The 16,875-nt window shown below is 43.2% G+C and overlaps 1 protein-coding gene and 1 long non-coding RNA gene across 7 annotated transcripts in view; one reads left to right on the top strand and one right to left on the bottom strand.

The window, feature by feature from the left end:
- Window positions 1–16,875, bottom strand: part of LOC145520618 (uncharacterized) — a 113,288-nt gene that overhangs the window by 61,128 nt on the left and 35,285 nt on the right. Inside the window, exon 3 of one of the 6 annotated variants that reach the window (XR_014064640.1) lies at window positions 5,317–6,478. The exons of the other annotated variants lie outside the window; for them this stretch is intronic. The gene's annotated coding sequence lies outside the window, so the exon portion shown is untranslated. Of the gene's footprint in view, window positions 1–5,316; window positions 6,479–16,875 lie in introns of those variants that run through there. 6 annotated transcript variants of the gene reach the window in all.
- Window positions 1,950–15,842, top strand: LOC145520621 (uncharacterized). The gene is made up of 6 exons (XR_014064644.1): window positions 1,950–2,703; window positions 7,805–7,854; window positions 8,415–8,714; window positions 9,839–9,936; window positions 11,002–11,096; window positions 15,581–15,842. It is a non-coding gene; the product is annotated as an uncharacterized LOC145520621 (long non-coding RNA).

The following is a 16,875-nucleotide window of genomic DNA, read 5'->3' as shown; positions in this document are numbered from 1 at the left end:
TATTCTGTAACCTCACTGAGATCATTAATTAGTTCTAATAGTTTTTTAAGATTTCTTAGAAGTTTCTATATACAAGATCATTGCATTCAGAAGTAGAGACAGTTTTTCTTTTCCAATCTCAATGCCTTTTCTTTCACTATCTTGCCTGATTTATGTTTGAACAAATTTCTCTGACTGCCTTACTGAGAACAAATCAGATGAGGGTCAAGAGTGGAGAAGAGTCAGATATGAAAGGATTGTGCCTTGGACTAGGTGGGAGCAAAACAAAAGTCACAAAGTACTTCAGGGTGTTTCTCTTTAGTCTTTCTCGCCTTTATTTTTTCTTGTCTTACTGACCATTGTAGTGATTTTTTTGCCTCAACCAACCACAAAGCCAGTATGCCAACTTTTAAAAAAATCTTCATATGATTAAAAAAAAAAAATCCACATGAAGGAAGCAGGCACCAGACAGGAGACTAAAAAAACCCCAATCCTACATGTCCCATTTCTGCAAGAACAGACCGTACAAGGCTGGTTGGACGGAAGGATTATTTTTATGAGGAGAAAAAAAGAGAAGTATCCATTACCAGGTCTTAGAAATGCTGCAACCCTCAGCAACCAGCTAAAGATAACCCAGGCAAGGAACTCTGTGCCAGATCTGGAGGCTGTCAGTGCTCTGAGAATACAGGATAATTCAGGCTTCTCCAGTGAGTGACCATCCCAAGCTACCTTCACCTTGGGGAAATTTGCTTCACCAGCCTTCCCCAGGAACTTACTTCTCCCTGAAGGTAGCAATACAGGAAAACTTCCCAGAAGTCTCCCTTACCCAATCCCTCCAGGCCAAATAGGATCTCTCTCTCCTGGTGAGCAGGACCTTAGTGTTGGGTTCTAATATGGGCTGAGCACTGGGTGAGACAAGAGATGTACCTGGGGCACTTACGTGATGTGGGGAGTGAGTCGCAAAGTCACTTCAGTTTTCAGTCGTGTCTAACTCTTTGCAACACTATGGACTGTAGCCCGCCAGGCTCCTCTGCCCATGGGATTTTTCAGGCAAGAATACTGGATTGGTTTGCTCTGCCCTCCTCCAAGGAATCTTCCCAACCCAGGGATCGAACCCATGTCTCCATGTCTCCTGTATTGCAGGTGAATTCTTTACCTACTGAGCCACCTAGGAAGTCCCGTTAAATTGTGCATCCAAGGCCCTTCCCTTATCTCTCCCTAGTGCCAGCTCTGGTTCTACTCAGCTCTGCCACTGACAGGTCGTGTCCACAAGGACAATCCCTTGGCCTCTCTGGGCCTTAGTTTTTTTATCTGAGAAACTGAAGTGCTGGATTTAGAATAATGTTTCCCCATAGTGACCCATGAACCCAAACTAATCCTTAATTTACTGATTGACACAGCCTTTTCCAAAGTCCTCATTTCTTAAAATCTACAAACCAATTAAAAAAAAAAATCTGCCCTATGAGATCTTAGGGTTTCTCTGGTTGCTCAGACTGTAAAAAAATCCACCTGCAACGCAGGAGACCTCGGTTCAATCCCTGGGTTGGGAAGATCCCCTCGAGGAGGCATGGCAACCCACTCCAGTATTCTTACCTGGAGAATCCCATGGACAGAAGAGCCTGGCAGGCTACAGTCCACGGGGTCACAAAGAATTGGACATGACTGAGTGACTAAGCATAGCACATGAGAACTTCATGTATGACTACAGAATGTAAGTGGTATGTTCTCCATATGACCTAATTCTCTTAAAGAAACTGTTTCATCTTACATCCAGCCCTGTAGAGATCTCCCCAGGAACTACTGTAACGTTGCTTCCCATCCTGACCAAAGGTAACTGGACCAGAGGCAGACCCCAGACCCAAGATGAGCCAGCTATAGTCTGGATGGAGACAAGCCGATTATTCCTCTCAAAAGCTGGGCATCATAGACACTCTATAGCTAATAAAGGTATGCAGTCCAGTGGTCAAGTCAGACAAACAGGCTGGAGGCCATGGGGCCCACATGCAGGGCCTACTTGCAAGAAGCAGCTGAAAGAAGGAGGTGGTGGAGAGAAGCAGCAGGACAAGCAAGCCCTGCGGCTCATGAGAGATGAGAAACGACTCAGCTCTTGAGAGATGGAGAATGCGCTCATTCCTTACTTTCCTGCACTGCTGCCAACAGGAAGCACAAACTATCCTTGTATTCTTCAGTGTGTCCGTACACAAACCACTGTCAAAGGAACTGTGACTCTAGCTGAGGAAAGGGCAGGTGAGTCGTCAATCAATATAATGAACTGCTATGCTCAGGAGAAGACTGAGAAAGATTCTCCCTCATACTGTAAAGAAAAAATTTTCAGAAGGATTTTTAAAAATGATGTTTAAAAGAGAACAATTAAGGACTTCCCTGGTGGCTCAGTAGTAAAGGATCTGCTTGCCAGTGCAGGAGGTGTGCGTTTAATTGCTGGCCCAAGAAGATCCCACAGGCCACGGAGCAACTGAGCACCCTGAGCCCATGTGCCACAACTACTGAGCCTGCGTACCCTGCAGCCTGTGCTCCACCATAAGAGAAGCCACTGCAAGGAGAAGCCCATGCACCCCAACTAGAGAGTAGCCCCTGCTCTCTGCGACTAGAGAAAAGTCCACACAGCAACAAAGACCCAGCAGGGCAAAAATAAAGAAGTAATTTTTTTAAAGAAAGAGAGAGAACTTAAAAAAAAAGGATATTCCTTCCTTCCATCCTGGATAAGTTAGTTTTCTCTTCCTTTCCCTTCCCTCTCCTTTCCTCCCCATCCTTTTCCTCCATTTCTCCTGGGGGTGGTAGTGACCACAAAGGTAGCAGCAAAGGAGTGTGGGAGCCAAGGATATGATCAACACAGTAGAGAACTTACTTACAGAATGAGAGATGGCGCACATAAATAACGATACCGAAAATAATGAAAGAAGGTTTTCTTGTTCACAGAGAAGGAAGTTACATATAAGGAAAGGGGAAAGGCTAAAAATAACCTTGAGATACTGATGGAATGGAGGCACCAGTGCTAATTCATGGACCTTTAAAATATAAACAGATAGAGAAATAGTCATAGTAGTAGTCAGGGTACACATATACATACATACACATACACACACACGTTTACATGTATGTATATATGTTCCACCTCTGTACACGAGAAGGTCTACAATTGATGACAGCCCAGAAGCAATAAGCAATGAAACACCCAGATTTTAGTTTTCAAATATCACTCACCTCTCTAGAACCCCTTAAAGAAACAGCTAGTTCTGACGCTGAGGCAGGAAAATTACAAGATGAGCCAGGAACATTTTCTTGTACCAGAAAGTAAAGAATTGCTCAAAAAATTGCAGGGACATAGCTAAAGCTCAAAGGGGATAATTTTGGCTTTTTTTTTTAAACATTTTTTTGAAGCACAATTGATTTACAAGGATTCAGTGGTACAGCAAAGTGATTCAGTTATATTTTTTCAGATTTTTTCCATTATAGATTATTACAAGATATTGAATACAGTTCCCTGTGCTATACAGTAGGTTTTTGTTGCTTCTCTATTTTATATACAGTCATGTGTATCTGTTAATCCCAAATTCTCAAGTTATCCCTTCCCCACAACAGGAGTCAACTTTGGTGAGGCTCTCCTGTTAGCCGAATCTAGAATGATTTTATATAAAAATAAATAATGATAATAATGGATTAAATCCACTGAATAAAATGGGAATCCATGGGCCTACACTGATATAAACAAATGAAGGAAAAAAAGACATTTCTTCCTTATAGTAGAATGCCAACTAATAAACACAGCAGGGGTGATGGTAACAGAAAATAGCCATTTGGTAACCACTATAATTGTGGTTAATTTAGGCAAGAATCGTCAATGTTCACTAAGTCAAATGGGCTTCCCTGGTGGCTCAGATGGTAAAGAATCTGCCTGCAATGTGGGAGACCCAGATTTGATCCCTGGGTCAGGAAGATCCTCTGGAGACGGACATGGTAACCCACTCCAGTATCCTTGCCTGGAGAATTTCATGGACAGAGAAGCCTGGTGGGCTACAGTCCATGGGGTCTCAAAGAGTCGGACACGACTGAGCGACTAACACACACACCAAATCAAATGAATGGGGTTTAATGAAATGCAGGATACTGTCATAGTTTGAGAGCATCTTTCTACGAAATACTTATGAAGAGGAAAATAATGACTTAATATGGAGAAACCTGAACACACCAAACTGACCGAGAGAGTGAGATTAATATCACCAGTAGTATGACCGGCCAACGTCCTGAGCCTTCGGACGCGATGCAGTGAGGAGAGGACAGCATCACCTCTGTATATTTCTCCCAAGAACACATGTCGGAGTCCCATCCTGAGGCAACATTGATGAAACCAGGCTGAGCTCTAGCCTGCAGAACGAAAAGCCTGTACTCCTTCAAACTATAACATTGTGAACACAGGGAAAGAATAATCACCTGTTTCAGGTTGAGGGAGACTGAAGAGACACAACTATTAAATGCAAAGTGTAATCCCGGGCCAAGCAGAAAAGAGACTTTGTTGGGATAACCGGTGAAATTTGACTGAAACATTTGGGTCAGATATCAGTGTCACACCAATGCTGATTTCTGATTTCCTGATCTGGAGGATTGCATGCTGGTTATGCAGAGGACTGTACTTGGTTTGGAAAGATACACAAAGAAGATCTGGGGAGTTTGGAACATCTGCTGCAAATATATATTTATATTTTTTTATAGTTTAAATAATATATAAAAAAATTTTATTTATCATGAGTATCCCCAGAGAGAGATTCTACAATTTTATCTCTCAGTCCTATTATAGACTTTTTTTCATTTTACCTAATTTCCTAGAATTCTTTTCGGCAACATTTTCTATAACCGTCTGTTCTTGTTTTACCAACAAAATACGCTCTCAATCCTTCCTTCAGTGCTGGACATTGCTAATTGAGCATTTCATGGGTACCTCAACATCAGCCTGCTCAAAATCAACTCTCCACCTCTGTTCACAAAAGCCTGTGGACCCTGCAAACAATAGGCCACTGACAGTATGAGGAGCCCACTGAAGGGTTCTGAGCAGAAATGTCACCTGATAAACTTTGCCTTTCAAAAGGATCACCCTAGATCCACTGGGAATACACAGGGAGACCATGGAAGAAATAGCTTAGGTAGAAGCAGGGTGAAAAACTATCCTGGTTTACCCCAGGGCTGGGGAATCTCCTGAGATAGGACTTCCAATGTAAAAACTGAAAACCAAAAACTAGGAAAGTACTAAGGAAACCAGATATCCTAGTTAGGGGGTTATTCCAGAAAGCCCAGGTGTGAAATAAATATAGCAACAGCCAGGAGGAGGTGATTATCAGACGTCATATTCTGGATAGGTAATGGGTATATAATATAGAATGTATGAGATCTATGTGAGGAAAAGAGGATTCTTGTGTCCTTGGAATACCAGAGGATCTGAATTATCATTTACTGGGGAAGGAGGGGGACTATGAGAGGAGCCATTTGGAGGGGGGATGGGAATCAGGAGCTCAGTTTTGGACTTACTAAGCATGAGGTGTCTGTGTGACATCCAAAAGGAGATGTTAGATGGGCATTTAAATACACACATCTAGAGATCAGAGGAGAGGAGTTAGGGATATAGATATTGTATATTGTCAATAGATGGCCTCTAAAAAAATAAAAGAAGCTCATGAAGAGTGTAGATTAAAAAGAGGAGCTCAAGGACTGAGTCCTGAAGACAAGATTTGTTTCGGTAGAATGATGGGGGCAAAACTGTGATAAAGAGAGGATGAGAGATAAAGAAATGGGGGCAACAAGTGTAGCCAAGATTTTCAAGAAGGTTACCTACACAGGGAGGGGAAGGAGCTGGGCTTAGCTAAGAGTAGGGACAGTTACTCCATATACAATAGGAAAGAAGACAGAATATGTCGGCAATGGTTCAGGTAACTGGGTAGTTCAGGTGGTGGGAATTTATGAGAATTCTCATCTAAATCTTCTAATTCTCGGGTAAGCCAAGGTAATCAGCTGAGGGGGAAGGTAGGGGAGGCCAACTCAAGGTCCAAAAAGAGAGGTAGAGACCAAAAAATCATCATCCAGGGGAGGAAGGGCATGAGTGGGAGAGAGAAAAGAAGGATGATCTCTGACCAGCATTCACTTGGGGTTTCAGTATTCACATGGACTGAGAGGTGACCAGTCAGCACTTTCAGTTCCCTGAATTATATCTGGACTTTTTTCCCCTTGTTTGTTCATCTTGGTCCTTCTTAACTTTGCTGTTGATTTTGCAGAAATATCTGCAAAATGTTGTCTGTTCAGACTTGGAATGAGTGGCTGAGTTAACTAATGGAGGTGACTGAAGACAACCCTCTTTCAACGGAAAGCATCCTCCAGAGCTAACTTGACTAAATGGAAAAAGGTCCACAACCAGACGCTTCTCGTGGTCACGTTTCAATGAATGAAGAGGCTTTGGTATGAAAAAATAAATGGTAACAGCAGTCAAAGTTGTCACCTGCAAAGGAAACAGAATCAGAAAGTCATCAGCAACCCCGAGGGCTAGAAGACAAAAACTGAACTTTCAAAGTTCCAGAATTCCTGACCCAGCCCAATTACCAACGCAGCACGAGGGTAGAATAAATACACCCTTCACTATACTTAGAATGCACTCCAACAAAATAACAGAATAGGCAGAGAAGGTTCTAGGACAGAGGTTTGCTTATTTTCGTTTCCTTCTGGCTGCCCCTCTCTGCTTGCAGGATCTCAATTCTCTGACCAGGGATTGAACCCAGGGCCAAGGCAAGGAAGGTCTGTAATCTTAACCATTAGGCCATCAGGGAACTCCCACAAGGCTTACTTTTAATTACTCCTAGTTGTACACCTTTCCTAAGGTTTGAGTGTCTTTGTGCGTTTATCACTCCTAAAATTCTTTCTGTATAAACAACTACTTACTGTTAACCTCTCAAATCGTCAAACTTGTAAACACTGCAACTTCTCCCCTTTCTTTTCCCACATGGCTTCATGTGTTGGAAAAATATGTATGCTTACTTTCATATTCTTTTTTCTTATACCAAACCTCTTCCTTTTTCGTACAATCAAAAGCATTTAGACTTAACTATTTACAACCAGTTTCACTGTTCATCATTGTTCCATACATTAATGCCTCTTTATTGCCAGATGCTTGCCTCATTTTATTTTCCACTGGGCTGATGCATACAGTATTATTTCCAAAGCTGCACATTTTCTTCCATCCAAGCTCTAAAACAATGCTTGGCTGACTTCTATTATTAAATTAAAAGAGGGTGTATATATCCTGGCTGTTTAGTAGAATTCATACAAACACACACCCCAGGAACTTAAATGTCACTGGCCACGTCTAATTCCACAAGCTACACCATCAGAGCACTAATCTTAACTATAACCGTAAATATCCTAACACAGAATAGTAAACACTGAAGCCTAAACCCTAGTTGTATTTCAACTCCAATCCTAGACTAGACGAAACAAGCACTACAACTCACCCTAATCCCAATACCCTAATTTAACCTAAATCTTAACTGAAGCCTTAATCCCAGTGCTGAACCTTTAAAACAGGAGATCTGAGTACTCATGCAGTGGTTTATCAAAATAGTGAATAGACTTATCATTTTTATTCTGTTACAAATATTTTCAAATTTTTCTCGTTATGGTTTCTTAGATACACCCATCATTTAAAAGTGCACATTTAATTTCCAAACACATGGGTTTTTTTAAAGTACCCTTGATATTAATTTCTCATTTTGATATTAATTTCTCTTTTAAATATTTTCTTCTCCGCAATCACCTTCTGTATTTTTTTCAGTATTTTAACATTATTGAGGCTTTCGATGGCTACATCAAAGATCTCTCTTGGTAAGTCATATTGGACCTGAAAATAAGTGGGTTATTTTCAAATATCTTTTGATATTGATTTCTAACATAATTCCACAGTGACGGGAGAATAGATTCTGTATAATTTTAATATCTTTAGACCATGAAATTTTGGCATCTTGTTTTACATCCTGGATATGGTCTACTGGCTCTTGGTTTATAGGCTATGGGAACTTGAAAAAGATTTGTATCCTGCTGCTGTGTGAAAACTGTATAAATCTTAATTATGCTGAATTGGTTTATTGTGCTTTTCAGGTCTACTACATCCTCCTACTTTTCTATTCATTCTATTAATTTTTGAGAGTTTGATATTGAAACTCCAACTAAAAATTTATATACTTAAAAAGTTGTAATATAGAGTGGAACTGTATGTAACTTTATTCTGTATTTTCTAAGTCTCCTGTAAATGTGTTATTGTACTTACATAATTTAAAGAATAAAAAAAAGAAAAAAAATAGTGAGTAAAGAAGGAATCTCCTTCCACTCTTCCTGTTGCCCACCCTGTCCAGCCCGTGCCTCCCACTGTCCCTCATTTCTTTCAGGTCTTTACTCAGATGTCACTGTCCATAAAGCATTTAGGACAAACTGTACAGTTAGACTCTTGAGAGTCCCTTGGACTGCAAGAAGATCCAACCAGTCCATCCTCAAGGAGATCAGTCCTGGGTGTTCATTGGAAGGACTGATGTTGAAGCTGAAACTCCAATACTTTGGCCACCTCATGCGAAGAGTTGACTCATTGGAAAAGACCCTGATGCTGGGAAGGATTGGGGGCAGGAGGAGAAGGGGACGACAGAGGATGAGATGGTTGGATGGCATCACCGACTCAAGGGACATGGGTTTGGGTAAGCTCCGGGAGTTGGTGATGGACAGGGAGGCCTGGAGTGCTGCAATTCATGGGGTCGCAAAGAGTCGGACACGACTGAGCGACTGAACTGAACTGTACAGTTAGAACAGGACCCTAAGACAGCACCCTCACTTCTGACAACAACTGCAAGTTCAGGGTCATCCCCAAACCACCTCAATAATTTGCTAGAAGGACTCACAGAACTCAGAGGAAGCAGATATAATCATGGTTAGGGTTTATTACGGCGCTTCCATGGTTGCTCAGCTGGTAAAGAATCCGCCTGCAATGCAGGAGACCCCAGTTCAATCCCTGGGTCGGGAAGATCCACTGGAGAAGGGATCGCCTACCCACTCCAGTATTCTTGGGCTTCCCCGGTGGCTCAGTTGGTAAAGAATCCGCCTGCAATGTGGGAGACCTGGGTTCGATCCCTGGGTTGGGAAGCTCCCCCGGAGAAGTGTTTACCACAGGAAAGGGATACAGATGAAATCAGCCAAGGGGAGTGCACAGGGCAGAGCCCACGAGGCGTCCAGAGATGCTCCTTGTTCTCTCTGTAGAGCCGTGGATGATGTGTGACCTCCTCCCGGCCACAGAATGTGACAACACACAGGGCCCTGGTGCCCAGAGTATTCACAGGGTTTGGGTCACATGCTGGCCCCTCCCAGACGGTGGCTAATACCTTAGTCTCCAGCTCCTCAGGAGGCAGAACTGACACAGCATGACCCAAAGTCCCCATCACAAGTCACACTGCTAGACTGCCCGGTGGCCAAATGCCCCAGGCAAACAAAGACACCAACCAGGACTCGAGGTAAAGGCCAGAGTCGCCTTTGGTGAGGATAATTCTTTTTTTTTTTTTAATTGGAGGCTAATTACTTTACAATATTGTAGTGGTTTTTGCCATACGTTGACATGAATCAGCCATGGGTGTACATGTGTTCCCCATCCTGAATCCCCCTCCCACCTCCCTCCTGGTGAGGTTAATTCTTCACCACATACTTCTCTCATTGTGATCTTCCCCAATTTAAACACGCAACTTCTGCCCCAAGAATCCACATCACCACTTATCACCATCAGGCCTAAAATTTGTTTTACCTGATTATTTTATTGTCTCTCCTCTCCATTAAGAATATAAGGTGGCAATTTGGTCTGCTTTATTGACTGCTGCATCATCTGCTTCCAGAACTGCACCCTCCAATACAGGAGCCACTAGCCACACACGGCAAGTGAGTACCTGACTAGTCACTAGTCCAGATTAAGGGCAAACTACACACTGACTTTTAAAGCCATCGCATTTAAAAAAGCATGGAGAGAATTTCACTGATACTTTATTATGTTGGTTCTAAGTTGAAATATATTTGGGACACATTGGATTACATAAAATACACTATTAAAATTTATTTCACCTGTTTCTACTTTGTAAACTTAATGTAGCTACTGGAAAACTTATAGAATTATATATGTGGCTGTAATCTGAGTCTCATTTTGTGTGTGTACATATACAGAGAGAGACAGAAGAGAGAGAGGAGGAAGAATAAATTTTATTATTTGATATATATATTTGTACAGATATATAAGACATATCAGTAAATTTTTTTTGTAAAGTATCAAGTAGTAAATATTCTAGGCTTTGTGGCTATATGGCCTCTGTTCAGCTCTGCCACAGTAGCAAAAATGTAGCCATAGATAATATTTGGAGAAGGCAATGGCAACCCATTCCAGTACTCTTGCCTGGAAAATCATGGACGGAGGAGCCTGGTAGGCTGCAGTCCATGGGGTCACGAAGAGTCGGACACGACTGAGCAACTTCATTTTCACTTTTCACTTTCATGCATTGGAGAAGGAAATGGCAACCCACTCCAGTGTTCTTGCCTGGAGAATCCCAGGGATGGCGGAGCCTGGTGAGCTGCCATCTATGGGGTCGCACAGAGTCAGACACGCTTGAAGCGACTTAGCAGCAGCAGCAGATAATATTTAAACAAATACATGTGGCTGTGTTTCAATAAAACTGTTTTTATAGAAATAAACAGCTGCATAATTTGGCCTGTGGGCCATAGTTTGCACACCCCTGATTTAGAACATTGTTTAGTCCATAGTAAATATTCAATAGATACTTGTTGGGTGGATAAATACAAAGAACGCCAAAGTAACAGCATGTTGAGCCTGAGAGCATAGTTAATGCCAGAGGTTACTGGTGGCCAGGAAATCTAGGGCATATCGCACATGAATTTTAAGTTACTGGAGGGATTTAAGCAGGGCAGTGATAAAATCTGATACAGCTTTTATTAAAGGTCTCTGTGATAGATGGCATCCAGTGCTGCCCCTTCACCCCTTTCAGAACTCATTCACCCAACTGTCAAGGATGTTGATGGCTGAAAGCTCTCAGGTGAGTCTTCCTTTAAAAAGGGTTGCTCAGGGCTGATGAAAACCACCTTGCCCAAGGTGCCACCCTCTTCCTGGCGCCAACCACATCCAATGACTCGCCAATGTAGGGGCGTAAAGGCCCCTCTTGCCCCACGTGCAGACAACTCGGAAAAGCCACCCCAGCTCCAAAGCGCCTTACAGGACTGGCAGCTGTGATCCATGCAGCGGCTGCAGCCTTTGAGGCAACTGCCCTGCAATTCGACTGTCAGCTCTACTCCTCACAGGAGGTCATCTCCTCCCATCCCTCTCTTAACGGTGCTGCTCCCAGGAGCACTCCCCCAAAACCGACTGCATGCAAGTCTTCCCCTCACAGCCTGAGTCCCAGGGAACGTGACCTGCAACAGCTGATATCAGGAGCCCTCTGAGGAAGCAGACTGTGGACATGGGATCCCGGGGGGTTAATTATCTTTCAGCAGGCTGGCAGTGAGAATCCCATTGTCGGTTGGAGATTACGGATGCATAGGCCCTGGCAAGCTGCAGCAATGCAAATACAAAGCTGTCCCTGGGGAACCAGGGATGTCCTGCGGGATACTGTCACAGTGCAAAGTGGCACTTGCCTGACAGAATATGGTTATCATCATTGATCATTTTGTATCTTGCCATGGGCTGATAAACCTCCTTGACCCTTAAAAAATACTGTCACTGGTGGTGAACTGGGATGGTATGTGGAAGAAGAGAGATACATTGCACCTGACCGGTACAATGTATCAGGCCTTTAGCAAGTATAACTAGCTAATCTGATCACATGGACCACAGCCTTGTCTATCTCAATGAAACTAAGCCATGCCATGTGGGGCCACCCAAGACGGATGGGTCATGGTGGAGAGGTCTGACAGAATGTAGTCCACTGGAGAAGGGCATGGCAAACCACTTCAGTATTCTTGCCTTGAGAACCCCATGAACAGTATGAAAAGGCAAAAAGATAGGACACTGAAAGATGAACTCCCCAGGTCAGTAGGTGCCCAATATGCTAACGGAGATCAGTGGAGAAATAACTCCAGAAAGAATGATGGGATGGAGCCAAAGCAAAAACGATACCCAACTGTGGATGTGACTGGTGATAGACGCAAAGTCCGATGCTGTAAAGAGCAATATTGCATAGGAACCTGGAATGTTAGGTCCATGAATCAAGGCAAACTGGAAGTGGTCAAACAGGAGATGGCAAGAGTGAACATTGGCATTCTAGGAATCAGCGAACTAAGATGGACTGGAATGGGTGAATTTAACTCGGATGACCATTATATCTACTACTGTGGGCAAGAATCCCTTAGAAGAAATGGAGTAGCCATCATGGTCAACAAAAGAGTCCGAAATGCAGTACTTGGATGCAATCTCAAAAACGACAGAATGATCTCTGTTCGTATCCAAGGCAAACCATTCAATATCACGGTAATCCAAGTCTATGCCCCAACCAGTAACGCCGAAGAAGCTGAAGTTGAACGGTTCTATGAAGACCTACAAGACCTTCTAGAACTAACACCCCAAAAAGATGTCCTTTTCATTATAGGGGACTGGAATGCAAAAGTAGGAAGTCAAGAAACACCTGGTGTAACAGGTAAGTTTGGCCTTGGAGTATGGAATGAAGCAGGGCAAAGGCTAATAGAGTTTTGCCACGAGAATGCACTGGTAATAGCAAACACCCTATTCCAACAACACAAGAGAAGACTCTACACGTGGACATCACCAGATGGTCAACACCGAAATCATATTGATTATATTCTTTGCAGCCAAAGATGGAGAAGCTCTATACAGTCAGCAAAAACAAGAACGGGAGCAGACTGTGGCTCAGATCATGAACTGCTTATTGCCAAATTCAGACTTAAATTGAAGAAAGTAGGGAAAACCACTAGTCCATTCAGGTATGACCTAGATCAAATCCCTTATGAGTATACAGTGGAAGTGACAAATAGATTTAAGTGACAAATAGATTTAGACTAGACCTGATAGAGTGCCTGATGAACTATGGACAGAGGTTCGTGACATTGTATAGGAGACAGGGATCAAGAAAATCCCCATGGAAAAGAAATGCAAAAAAGCAAAATGGCTGTCTGAGGAGGCCTTACAGATAGCTGGGAAGAGAAGAGAAGTGAAAAGCAAAGGAGAAAAGGAAAGATATTCCCATCTGAATGCAGAGTTCCAAAGAATATCAAGGAGAGATAAGAAAGCCTCCCTCAGCGATCAGTGCAAAGAAATAGAGGAAAACAACAGATTGGGAAAGACTAGAGATCTCTTCAAGAAAATTAGAGATACCAAAGGAACATTTCATGCAAAGATAGGCTCGATAAAGGACAGAAATGGTATGGACCTAACAGAAGGAGAAGATATTAAGAAGAGGTGGCAAGAATACATAGAAGAACTGTACAAAAAAGATCTTCATGACCCAGATAATCACGATGGTGTGATCACTCACCTAGAGCCAGACATCCTGGAATGTGAAGTCAAGTGGGCCTTAGAAAGCATCACTACAAACAAAGCTAGTGGAGGTGATGGAATTCCAGTTGAGCTATTTCAAATCCTCAAAGGTGATGCTGTGAAAGTGCTGCACTCAATATGCCAGCAAATTTGGAAAACTCAGCAATGGCCACGGGACTGGAAAAGGTCAGTTTTCGTTCCAATCCCAAAGAAAGGCAATGCCAAAGAATGCTCAAACTACCGCACAATTGCACTCATCTCACATGCTAGTAAAGTAATGCTCAAAATTCTCCAAGTCAGGCTTCAGCAATACGTGAACCGTGAACTTCCAGATGTTCAAGCTGGTTTTAGAAAAGGCAGAGGAACCAGAGATCAAATTGCCAGTATCTGCTGGATCATCGAAAAAGCAAGAGAGTTCTAGAAAAACATCTATTTCTGCTTTCTTGACTATGCCAAAGCCTTTGACTGTGTGGATCACAATAAACTGTGGAAAATTCTGAAAGAGATGGGAATACCAGACCATCTGACCTGTCTCTTGAGAAACCTGTATGCAGGTCAGGAAGCAACAGTTAGAACTGGACATGGAACAACAGACTGGTTCCAAATAGGAAAAGGAGTCCGTCAAGGCTGTATATTGTCACCCTGCTTATTTAACTTATATGCAGAGTACATCATGAGAAACGCTGGGCTGGAAGAAACACAAGCTGGAATCAAGATTGCCGGGAGAAATATCAATAACCTCAGATATGTGGATGACACCACCCTTATGGCAGAAAGTGAAGAAGAACTAAAGAGCCTCTTGATGAAGGTGAAAGAGGAGAGTGAAAAAGTTGGCTTAAAGCTCAACGTTCAGAAAACTAAGATCATGGCATCTGGTCCCATCACTTCATGGGAAATAGATGGGGAAACAGTGGAAACAGTGTCAGACTTTATTTTTTTGGGCTCCAGAATCACTGCTGATGGTGACTGCAGCCATGAAATTAAAAGACGCTTACTCCTTGGAAGGAAGGTGATGGCCAACCTAGATAGCATATTTAAAAGCAGAGACATTACTTTGCCAACAAAAGTCCGTCTAGTCAAGGCTATGGTTTTTCCAGTGGTCATGTATGGATGTGAGAGTTGGACGGTGAAGAAAGCTGAGCGCCACAGAACTGATGCTTTTGAAGTGTGGTGTTGGAGAAGACTCTTGAGAGTCCCTTGGACTGCAAGGAGATCCAATCAATCCATCCTAAAGGAGATCAGTCCTGGGTGTTCATTGGAAGGTCTGATGTTGAAGCTGAAGCTCCAATACTTTGGCCACTTCATGCAAAGGGTTGACTCATTGGAAAAGACCCTAACGCTGGGTAGGATTAGGGGCGGGAGGAGAAGGGGACAACAGAGGATGAGATGGTTGGATGGCATCACCGACTCGATGGACATGGGTTTGGGTAGACTCCGGGAGTTGGTGATGGACAGGGAGGCCTGGCGTGCTGCAATTCATGGGGTCGCAAAGAGTCGGACACGACTGAGTGACTGAACTGAACTGAACTGAACTGAACTGATGGGCATCCCTGGTGGCTCAGAGGGTAAAGAATCTGCCTGTGATGCCGGAGACCAGGGCTCGATCGCTGGGTCAGGAAGATCCCCTGGAGAAGGGAATGGCAACCCATTCCAGCATTCTTGTCTGGAGAATTCGAGTGACAGTGAAAAGGAATGCTGCTAAGGGAGCCACTGAAGCATCAGAGAAAGACAATGCCAAGGGTGAACACCAGAGGGCAGCACATAGAAATCTCATATTCTGTATCTAGAGGGCAGAAAAGGCTGGAGGGCCAGTCGACAGGGAAAACAGTAAGTAGGCCTTTGAATCAATCCAGGCCAGGGATGGAGCTGGCTTGACCCAGAATGCCAGTGGCACAGTTGGGAAGTGGTCAATCTTGGCTGTATTTTGAAAATAAAACCAACATAATTTGCTATGGTGTTTGCATTCATTTCCTATTGATTGTATAACAAATCAACACACATTTACTGACTTAACACAGATTTGTTCCCTTACAGTTCTGAAGGTTGGAAGTCTGAAAAGCGTCTCTGGGGGCTGAAGTCCAGATGCTGTGAGGCCTCTTCCTTCTGGAGGCACTGAGTGCGAGTGTGTTCCCTGGCCTCTTCCAGCTCCTAGAGGCTGCCTGGGTTCTCTGGCTTGTGGCCCCTTCCTCCATCTTCAAAGCATAGCACTCCAGCTTCTCCCAACCTCACATCTCCCTTGTCTGACTTTGATCCTCCTGGTGTTATTCTGGAATCATTTCAATAATCTAGGATAATCTCTCTGCCTCAGAATCCTTACTTCAATCACATGTGCAAAGTCCCTTTTGCCATGTAAGGGAACACGGTCACGAATTCCAGGATTACGATGTGGACATCTTCAGAGAGCCACTGTTAAACCTATCACAGGGTAGGACGTGGTGGGTGCCAGAAAAAGAAGAGTGGAGAATGACCTCAATGTTTGGGGGCTGGAGTATCTGGAAGAATGGGTGGTCATGACCCGAGATCAGCAAGACACAGGCTCAAAGATTTAGCTGGGTCTTTGGAAGCTGAGTCCTGATGATTTCTCCCCACAAAGGCTTCCCTGTGTTAAAAGATACTTTTCAGAAGAAGGCAAAACCATGACTCTCTTTACAGAAGTAAAAATGAACGTGTGATGAGGAATTCATTTTACTCATATGATCTGAGAAAACCAGGCAGATGTTATAACTGAATCTAAGGAAAACTCAACACAGCACAAATTTATATGGTAAAGGAATGTTAAGATGAATTGCAAATGGGAACAAAACTGAAGAGGGCTAGAACCTGAAGACCCAGAAAGGTGTATTGCAGATGGTGCAAAGTTATCTACTGAAATACAGAATGTTTTCTACACATGATTCTTCTATCTGAGCACTCAACATGTAAGTCCCAGGGAGGGTGGGTTGAGTTTCTGGCAGGAGCAGAATGAGAAGGTGGGTTTGATGCTATCAAGAGTCAACAAAAGATAGCAGGAAGAAAACCAGAAATGACACATTTCAACACAAACATTTTGCACTGGATTCATTAGAATACTTTTAGACTGGTTAGTTTTTCTTTGTAGAGAAGTTGTTACACTCTAATATTTGTGTCTCCCCAAATTTGTATGTTGAAGACCTAACCCCAATGTGATGGTATCTGGAGGTAATTAGGTTTAGATGAGGTCACGAGGATAGGACTCTCATAATCCTATTGATAGGGTTACTGTTCCTATAAGAAGAGGTGGGGAGACCCAAGCTCCCTCTCCCTCCCCCTCACCAAGTGAGAACATAGTGAAAAGGCTGACAACCTTCTCA

Source organism: Giraffa tippelskirchi, chromosome 9 (assembly GCF_054371585.1).
Source record: "Giraffa tippelskirchi isolate mGirTip1 chromosome 9, T2T-mGirTip1v1.2.pri, whole genome shotgun sequence".
Lineage (NCBI taxonomy): Eukaryota > Metazoa > Chordata > Mammalia > Artiodactyla > Giraffidae > Giraffa > Giraffa tippelskirchi.
Note: the sequence above shows the minus strand (reverse complement) of the source record. Positions and strands in the feature narration are given on the sequence as shown.